This window comes from Grammomys surdaster, unplaced genomic scaffold, assembly GCF_004785775.1.
Source record: "Grammomys surdaster isolate TR1022 unplaced genomic scaffold, NIH_TR_1.0 189, whole genome shotgun sequence".
Taxonomy (NCBI): Eukaryota; Metazoa; Chordata; class Mammalia; order Rodentia; family Muridae; genus Grammomys; species Grammomys surdaster.
Window position 1 is genome coordinate 4932622 of NW_021604634.1, and position 10431 is coordinate 4943052.

Here is a 10431-nt window from a genome sequence, read left to right on the forward strand (position 1 = left end):
TCTGTCCTTTAATATGAGGAGCCAGTCTGGGCATTACCTTAAATATAGCCCCCATTCAGTAACCCCAGTCCATTTGCTCTTTTAACAACTACTTATTGAGCAGCTGCAGTGTGCCTGGAACTTACCTAGCACAAGCCAGAGCTATTGAATAGTCTGCCAGATTTTTCTGTTTTTCTTCTCTTAACTTTTAGTCTTTATTTTAAATCATGTGTGTATGTGTCTATGCATGTAGGGCTGAAGGATAAGGATATATTAGATCCGATCCATGGTGCGGAGGTTATAGGTAGGTGATGAAAACTGAACTGATGTTCTCTGGAAGCATAGTAAGTGTTCTTAGGAGTCTGCACTCTCATTTTATAACAATGCTGTACTCACCTGTTCTTTGATGAACTCTCCTTCCATAATGGACCTCACCTCTTCTGAGGGTAAGCATCATGTAGGCTAGGTCTCTGCTTTCCCTATGGCACTCAGCACACATCAGAGTCTCAATATTTCTCTTGATTTAAGAGTCATTGAACAATACTGCTTTTTGAGTCATTGAACAATACTGCTTTCTTATGGATTCCACTTTCTTCTGAAATCCATTATGGTACCAAGGAATGTGCAGAGAGAGTAACACTCAGTAATCCCTCAGTTCTGGTGAAGAAAGCCCTGACATCATTTCTCTAAACTTGATCACAGTTGACACTTGGGCCAGATCATTCTTTGTTGTTTTTCTGTAAACTTGGGTGTTTTGTAGGATCTTGGTCTTTTACCACTACACCTTAGCAACTTGGGGCTACCAAATATGATTCTAATGTCAGCTACTCTTCTCCGGGTAGAACAATTGCTGTCAGAATCACTGCCTTAGAGGTGTGAGCAAGATTCAATGTCATTATGTGTTCTGTGCCTGTCCCTTACTAAGTCACAAGTGAATTTGTGAGCCTTCAGATCTACGTTGCCTGCTGATCAGTTTAACTAAGAGTAAATAAAAAAATTGTGATCCTAGCTTCTGAACTACATCTTGGGAATGGATCTGCCAGCTCTCAGCTCCTCTGTTGGCAAGCCCTATGGATCAGAGATAAACAGTCCCTGTTTATTAAATCATGAATGAAGTAAAATGACTATCTAAAATCACTAAATTTTGGAACAGTTTATATAAAAATAGGTAACTGAAATAAACTTCTCCAACCATTGACTTCTCATCATCCAATCTTTAGTAATGACATGATTAGCATAATTTCCATAGCATCTTCACAGTCATAAGGCATGTGATGGGCAGGCCTTTTGTGGTACAGTTGTTACTACTGTTTCCAACTCACCATCTCTGTTATTTTTTTTCACTTATTGTTTTTTTATCTGGTTGGTGATATGAAAGAACCATTGAAACAATTTCTTCTTACTAATGTCTTTAGCTTTAATATTTAAAATAACTATTAATAAGTTCATCTTACAGCCTTAAATATGTAAATTATTTCTTTCCTGATTAGCTTTTCATTATAATAATTAAATTGGAAGAAAACCTTTGGTTGTGTTCTCTCATGTTCTCAATACAAACAGATACATACATATGTACTGCATTTATGGCTTATACCCCAGGCTGTGTTATCCAGCCTATATAAAAAGGATCCGACTACATATAGATAAGGTTGTAGAAAAAAATGTTGCTTTTTGAAGAAATTATCTTGCTCTAAGTCATGAACAAGTTTCTTGATTCACCAACATAATTATAAGGAAATGAAATAAATCTATATATGAAAAGTACGAAACTAGCTTTTCAAATGCTGCCTTTATGCTTGTCTGTTGTCTTCTATCCTGAGTAACTAAGCTGTGGAAATCACAGTGTGTCATACTTTGGGTATCTGTGAAGATGGAGCAATGTAAATTACTGATGAGTCTAGATGAAATTTCCATTAGGACTGCCCCACAGGCAATATTGCACAAAGGACATTAGAGGGTGTAGGGATTCTGATCTTGCTTTGGGTCTCGGTTTCTTTTGGTGGAGTGTAGTGGAGTTGGATTCTGATGCATATAATGTAAGAATATTGTGTTGAGATAGGCTAAATTCTCAGCAAAGACAAACTGCACTGGCACTAGCTCTCATTACAATAAAGCATAAATAGGTGTTTGTTGCTGGGAATGAATCAGAATTTATTTATGGAAATGCACTGGTTGCTCACACACATTCTTTCACTTAATCTTCATAATCCAATATGGTAGTTTACTTTATCCTTGTTTTACCAAATGAAGGTTAAGTAATTTATGCAAAATCACACAGAGAAGTGGATCCTGTTTCTCTGGAGATGGAAGCTTTCTTTTCTTCTTTATGCCCTATCCAGGCCCCCTGAAGGAGGATTTTCCAACTGATAATGGAAATGTTGCCAACAGTAATTAGTTACTGTCATTGAGCATAAGCACCAGGACTAGGACAGAAAAGTCAGTTCAGAAATTCTAGCCACTGATGCTAGCAATCACAGCTACTAATGAATTGCTGACTTAAGCATCAACACATAAAGGTTGGTTACTTGTTGGGCATGCTGGACCTTGTGTTTTGTTGACACTGAGACTGTGATACAGTTGGAGAGTTGAGCTGACAACATGATTGTCAACTTTGGTTTCACAGTCATGGGGTTGGGAGTGGGGAGACTTTGAGAGAACAGGAGATCTGGCTCCAAAGATGCTGATTCGAGTGTTTTATGCCTGGAGTTTCAGACACTGTGTTTTATAACTTTCAAAAGGAACACCAGTAGTTTAAGGCAACTGTTTTCTTTTCTTGCTTTTAGGATGTATGCTGTGTGATGGCTGCATTTATGACTGTACCCTAGGCTGTCTTCTCCAGACTACGTGAAAAAAATGTGTGCACATTATCACATCTCCACAGCTCTTGCTTTGCCGTGGAGACATGACATCTTGATGTCTCCCCCTCCTGTTTATCAGCCTCATTCGAAACAATATCATCCTCTGTGATATAGTCAGTGTGAGGTTTTGTCCTGCCAGTAACAGAGGGGAATTTGAATCTAATTCTGTGCATGCCAGGTGTTTGCCCACAAGCTGCAGACAGGATGCTGGCTGTCAGCTGCAATGCTGACCTTGGCCATGACACTCAGTCCCCATCTCAGTGTGACTGCTACACTTATGCCTTTATAACCAGTGGTTTTCTGGCAAACCTTGAACATTCTATTATTCTCTTAAATGTTTTGCATCTATTTAATATTTATTTGTTTATTTATTATTTAGTGTGAGTGTAGGTGTGGGTGTGTGTATGTTTGTGTGAGTGTGTGTGTATGTGTATGTCTGTATGTGTGTATATCTCTGTGTGTGTATGTCTGTGTGTGAGTGTGTATGGGCATGTGTGTGTATGTCTGTGTGTGTGAATGTGTGTGCCTGTATGTGTATGTCTGTATGTGTGTATGTCTGTGTGTGTATGTGAGTGTGTGTGTGTGTATTTTCTGTGTGTGTTGAGTGTGTGTGTATGTCTGTGTGTGTGTGTGTGTGTGTGTATGTCTGTGTGTGTGTGTCCCATGGCACTTGTGTGCAAGTCAGAGGAAATCTTGTGGGAATCAGTTCTTTTCTGCAACCATGTGGGCTCCTAGGATTAAACATCAGACTTGGAAGCAAGCCCCTTTATTCACTGAGCCATCTCACCAGCCCTCCACTGTCCATTTCAGCTTAGAATTAGACACACAGGTTATCCAAGTTATCCAAAGGGGATTCCTGTCTTTTTTTTACAGTCTGTGGTTCTCTTTTCTATGTAGAATGCAGCAACTGTGGCACTGAGACCTAATAGATTGCTCATGGCAGCAGGAAAGGGAGTGGTATGGCCTTTCAACTGGATCCTGATGGGACACCCTCCCCTATTCCAGCTCTGTGCAGGGCCTAGGCCTCCTACTGCTTTGTGTTCCCAGGGTGTGCTTTTGATATAGTTTTAGCAAGATAGTTCATCTTAATCAGTCCGGCCTGTCTTGTGGCATACTCAGAGACCATCAAACAGAGGTACCTCTGGTGTTCCTACTGACTGATACCTTGATGATCAGGAGAAATCTATGGATCTTTTTACTGGGACAATGTTTCTAAATCCAGAGTACAAAGGAAACAAATTGTGTTAGAATGCAGTCACTGAAATATCTAAAACAAATTCCTGATCTACTAATGAGAAGTACAGTAAGTGAGCCGATAACACCTGGCTGTGCATGAATGGATAATTTAGAAGTAGAGTATGAGAGGTTTGCAATAATTTTTATGTAAGATGAAAATGTGGTTGATATTTCCTGGTGACAAAGACAGAGAAGACGTTTATGTCTGAGGTTCACTGACATTTTTAATTGAAGAATGCTGACTCTTAGCAGTGGGTGAAATGAAAGGAATATATTCTCTACCCAAGGGTCCAAAGGACTCTCCATAGGTACTTAAATATTTCCAAAACCCCTAATACTGTGGGTTGTTAACAGGCATGAGGGATTTTAATTTTAAAGATACTTGGAGCATCTTCTTTTGAACGAAGTAACAGAGTTCCTCCAAGGCAGCACTTTTAAGGTCCTCCAGATCTATTCTGAGTCTCCACAGGGGTGTTTTCAGACTATGATGCCAGCAGAGACTCTTTGATCATCTCCAGGGAGCATGCCGCTGAGCAGAGCCACACAGAGACTCCTGGAGGAGATAGACTGAGCTCCTAATGGAAAGAGCACCACCTGTCACTGCACCCTTGGGAGGACACACTGTGTTTCTGGGTTTGGGTTTTCTGAGACCACCAGCAGTAGGTTTCTGCATGTTTCAGAAAGGCCCCAGAACTGCATCTTAAAGTGACTGTTCCAGGTAGTTTTATGTCAATTTGACACATACTAGAGTTATCTGAAAGGAGGGAACTTCAATTGAGAAAATGCCTCTGTAAGATTCAGCTGTAAGGCATCTTCCTAGTAATTGACAGAGGAGGACACAGCATATTGTGGGTAGTGTTATTCCTGGGCAAGTAGTTTTGGGTTCTATAAGAAAGCTAGCTGAGCAAGCCAAAGAGAGTAAGCCAGTAAGCAGCACCTCTCCTCCATGGCCTCTGCATCAGCTCCTGCCTCCAGATTCTAGCCCTGTTTGAGTTCCTGTCCTGACTTCCTTCAATGATGAACATGAATGTGGAAGTATAAGCCAAATAAACCCTTTCCTCTCCAACTTGTTTCTTGGTCATGGTGTTTCATCACAGCAATAAAAACCCTAACTAAGATATTAATCATATTCAGAATTCTGTAGCTGTCAAGCGTGCCTCTTAGAAGTGATTTAATATGGGGTTGTGTGACTACAAATCGGTACCTGCTCGTTGCTTCTCCTCTTCCTGCTCTTGTCTAGTTTGACCTCTCTTGTCTAGTTTGACCACTCTGGTCCCTGTTTCCCTTAACATTTACTCCAAAGATGCCAGTGAAACAAAGAGTGTAAGAAGTGACAATTTTTATCCCTCTTCTTCCTCAAATTCAAATCTGATCTTGTTTGACACTGCCAGGAATAGTAAGCATTATTGCCACACATATGTGTGGTCCCAGGTGCTGTGCTGAGAAGTCAAATCTAACCAGTGTCACCATGATGTCCCATACTTAGTGAGCATTTCTGTGGAGGACACCACAGTGAACTTCTGAGATATGGGCTTGAAGGATCTGTGCTGGCAATGTGGCATTGAGGGGGCCATTCCACAATTCTTATACCTTTGTATTCCTCTACATGAAAAAGAGCGGAGTGCTGCATGAAGGCCAGTCTGGGGGTTTTAAGAAGTATGATACCCAAGGGACCCTGCTTAGACTTAGCTTACCTCTGTGGGAAGACCAGCAGCTCTTCCTGCCCTCAATCATCTTCTTCCTCTTGGATACAAGAAAACAATAAAGGCTACTCCCATGTTTTGTGATCTGAGCTTGGTGATGGATCACCAGGTCAGTAATGGGCTAATCACATATTTATATGACTGAATTAGATGGTTAATACTCAGCAGTAATTTCATGCCATAATTGGCAATAATAGGACATTTGAAAACAATCCTTCAATGCTTTCAACCACAGGCACACACACCACTGTCTGTCTACCCCACTGCACATCTAGCCTTAAGCTGGGAGGGGCCACCCACTTTACACTTGGACAATGTTCTCTAAAGCAAACTGCATTTTTCTTGGGGGTCATAATTAATGTTTCAAAGTTCTTTTCCAACTAAGGGAAGAATCTACTATAGTAGTCACAGAACAGGGCATGTGTTATATGACAGACTTGAGCATTGTCTTTATATAAACACTAAAGAAACTACAATGGCAAACAGTTCAGAGAAAGTCCCACTTCAGAAAGTCAGTGCGCTCATTGTCTCGGGAGGGAACAGATTCATTGCTAAAATGCCACCATTCCTTGACCCCAAGCCCAACAACTATTGGCTCTGGGAAGGCACACAGTTTACTTGGTTCACCTTTGAAAAATTTAAAGCAAGGACAAATTATTTCTAAAAATCATAAAGATATTCTCTGATTGGCATATCATAGGCATATAAACTAGACAATTGCCTTGTGTTTTATATATGTAAATATTTTCTGTTCATTGTAGTTTATATGCAAATATTTTCTGCTTTGAGATAGTAACTATTTTACTATCTCTACACATGTTGCCATATCATGTTCTAAACATCACATATACACGGTAAAAACTGTTTTGAAAAGTAGTGTATCAAATGTGCAGGGATCTACATGGAAGAGGAGGCAGAAGGATTGTAAGAGCCAGAGGTGATAATGACTCCAGGAAAGCAGTTTTCCAGACATGTTAGGAGTGGTGCATATAGGAACTCAGAGACTGAGGCAAACACTAAGAGCCTGTACATGTTTAAGCCAGATGGAGTCCCAGCACTGAGACAGGGAAGTAGAAACTGGTCCCATCCCTAACCAAGAAGCTATCTACCATAGATACTTTCTGGTAAAGGAAAAAAGAAGTCTATTTTGTCCATTGGAATCTCACTATGTTTTATTAACCATTCCCCAAGGCCTGGCCCCATGCCTAGGAGAAGTTGGGCAGCACAAAACAAGCTCAATGGTATTTTATAGACTTTTTGTCTCATACTGCTTTATTTGAGCAGTTTTTTTGGCCTTATTGGTCTTTTTTTTTATTGGATATTTTATTTACATTTCAGATTTTCTCCCCTTACTCCATTTCCCCCCTCCCACCCAGGAGCCCCCATCCCATCCCCTCTCCTCCTGCTACTATGAGAATGTGCCCCCACCTACCCCCCACTCCCACCTCCCCACCCTCAAATTCCCCCACACATGGCTTCCAGCCTTCATGGGAACAAGAATCTCCTCTCCCACCTATACCTGACAGGACCATCCTCCCTTGCATATATAGCTGGAGCCATGGGTCCCTCCCTAAGTGCTCCTAGGCTGGTGGTTTAGACCTGGGGGCTCTGGTTGGTTGGTATTGTTGCTCTCCTCATGGGGTAGAAAACTCTTTCAGCTCCTTCAGTCTTCACTCTAACTCCTCCATTGGGAACCCCATAATCAGTTCAATGATTAGCTGTGAGCATCTGTCTCTGAATATGTCAGACTCTTGCAGACCTCTAAGGAGACAGCTATGTTGGGCTCCTGTCAGCATGTACTTCCTGACTTCCACATCAGCATCTACCTTTGGTGACTGCACATGGGATGGATACTCAGGAATGGTCTGCAGATGGCCCCTCCTTCAGTTTCTGTCCTACACTTTGTCTCCATATTTGCTCCCTTGAGTATTTTGATACTCCTTCTAAGAAGGACCGAAGCACCCTCAATTGGTCTTCATTCTCTATGAGCTTTTATGTGGTCTGTGAGTTGAATCTTGGGCATTTCAAGCTTCTGGGCTAAAATCCAATAATCAGTGAGTGAATATCATGTGTGTTCTTTTGTGATTGGGTTACCTCACTCAGGATGATATTTTCTAGTTCCATCCATTTACCTAAGAATTTCTCAAATTCATTGTTTTTAATAGCTGAGTAATATTCCATTGTGTAAATGTACCACATTTTTTGTATCCATTCCTCTGTTGAATGACGTCTGGGTTCGTTCCAGCTTCTGGCTATTATAAATAAAGCTGCTATGAACATAGTGGAGCATATGTCCTTGTTATATGTTAGAGCATCTTCTGGGTATATGCCTAGGAGTGATATAGCTGGGTCCTCAGGTAATGATATGTCCAATTTTCTGAGGAACTGCTAGACTGTTTTTCAGACTGGTTGTACCATCTTGCAATCCCAACAACAATGGAGGACTGTTCCCCTTTCTCCACATCCTTGCTGGCATCTACTATCGCCTGAGTTTTTGATCTTAGCCATTCTGACTGGTGTGAGGTGGAATCTCGGAGTTGTTTTGATTTGCATTTTCCTGATGACTAAGGATGGTGAACATTTCTTTAGGTGCTTCTCGGCCATTCGTGTTTCCTCAGTTGAGAATTCTTTGTTTAGCTCTATACCCTATTTTTAAATAGGGTTATTTGGTTGTCTAGAGTCTAATTTCTTGAGTTCTTGGTATATATTGAATATTAGTCCTCTATCGGATGTAGGATTGGTAAAGATTTTTCCCAATCTGTTGGTTGTCATTTTGTCCTATTGACAGTGTCCTTTGCCTTACAGAAACTTTGCAATTTTATGAAGTCCCATTTGTTAATTCTTGATCTTAGAGCATAAGCCATTGGTGTTCTGTTCAGGAACTTTCCTGCTGTGCCTAGGTATTCGAGGGTCTTCTCTACCTTCTCTTCTATTAGTTTCAGTGTACCTGGTTTTATGTGGAGGTCCTTTATCCACTTGGACTTCAGCTTTGTACAAGGATGTAAGAATGGATCAATTCGCATTCTTCTACATGTTGTCCTCCAGTTGAACCAGCACCGTTTGTTGAAAATGCTGTCCTTTTTCCACTGGATGGTTTTAGCTCCTTTGTCAAAGATCAAGTGACCATAGGTGTGTGGGTTCATTTCTGGGTCTTCAGTTCTATTCCACTGATCTTCCTGCCTGTCTCTGTACCAATACCATGCAGTTTTTATCACTATTGCTCTGTAGTACAGTTCGTGGTCAGGGATGGTGATTTCTCCAGAAGTTCTATTATTTTTCAGAACAGTTTTCGCTATCCTGGTTTTTTTTTTTTTTTTTTTTGCTATTCCAAATAAATTTGAGAATTTCTCTTTCTAACTCTGTGAAGAATTGAGTTGGTATTTTAATGGGGATTGCATTGAAACTGTAGATTGCTTTTGGCAGGATGCCCATTTTTACTATGTTAATCCTGCCAATCCATGAGCATGAGAGATCTTTCCATTTTCTGAGATCTTCTTCGATTTCTTTCTTCAGAGACTTGAAATTCTTGTCATACAGATCTTTCACTTGCTTGGTTAGATTCACACCAAGGTATTTTATATTATTTGTGACTATTGTGAAGGGTGTCATTTCCCTAACTTCTTTTTCAGCCTGTTTTTCATTCACGTAGAGGAAGGCTAGTGATTTGTTTGAGTTGATTTTATAACCCGACACTTTGCTGAAATTGTTTATCAGGTTTAGGAGTTCTCTGGTGGAAGTTTGGGGGTCACTTAAGTATACTATCATATCATCTGCAAATAGTGATATTTTGACTTCTTCCTTTCCTATTTGTATCCCTTTGACTTCTTTTTGTTGTCTAATTGCTCTGGCTAGGACTTCCAGTACTATATTGAATAGGTAGGGAGAGAGTGAGCAGCCTTGTCTAGTCCCTGATCTTAGTGGGATTGCTTCAAGTTTCTCTCCATTAAGTTTGATCTTGGCTACTGGTTTGCTGTATATTGCTTTTACTATGTTTAGGTATGGGCCTTGAATTCCTGATCTTTCCAAGACTTTTAACATGAAGGGATGTTGAATTTTGTCAAATGCTTTCTCAGTGTCTAGTGAGATTATCATGTGTTTTTTTTTCTTTGAGTTTGTTTATATAGTGGATTACATTGATGGATTTCCAAATATTGAACCACCCCTGTATTCCTGGGATAAAGACCACTTGATCATGATGGATTATTGTTTTGATGTGTTCTTGGATTCGGTTTGCTAGAATTTTATTGAGTATTTTTGCATTGATATTCATAGGGGAGATTGGTCTGAATTTCTCTTTCTTTGTTGGGTCTTTGTGAGGTTTAGGTATGAGTGTGATTGTAGCTTCATAGAAGGAATTGGGTAGTGTTCCTTCTGTTTCTATTTTGTGGAATAGTTTGAAGAGAATTGGTATTTGGTTTTCCTTGAAGGTCTGATAGAATTCTGTACTAAAACCATCTGGTCCTGGGCTTTTTTTGGTGGGGAGACTTTTAATGACGGCTGCTATTTCTTTAGGGGTTATGGGACTGTTTAGATGGTTTATTTGCTCCTGATTTAACTTTGATACTCATATCTGTCTAGAAAAATATCCATTTCATCCAGATTTTCCAGTTTTTTTTTTTTTTTTTTTTTTTTTTTTTTTTTTTTTTTTTTTTTTT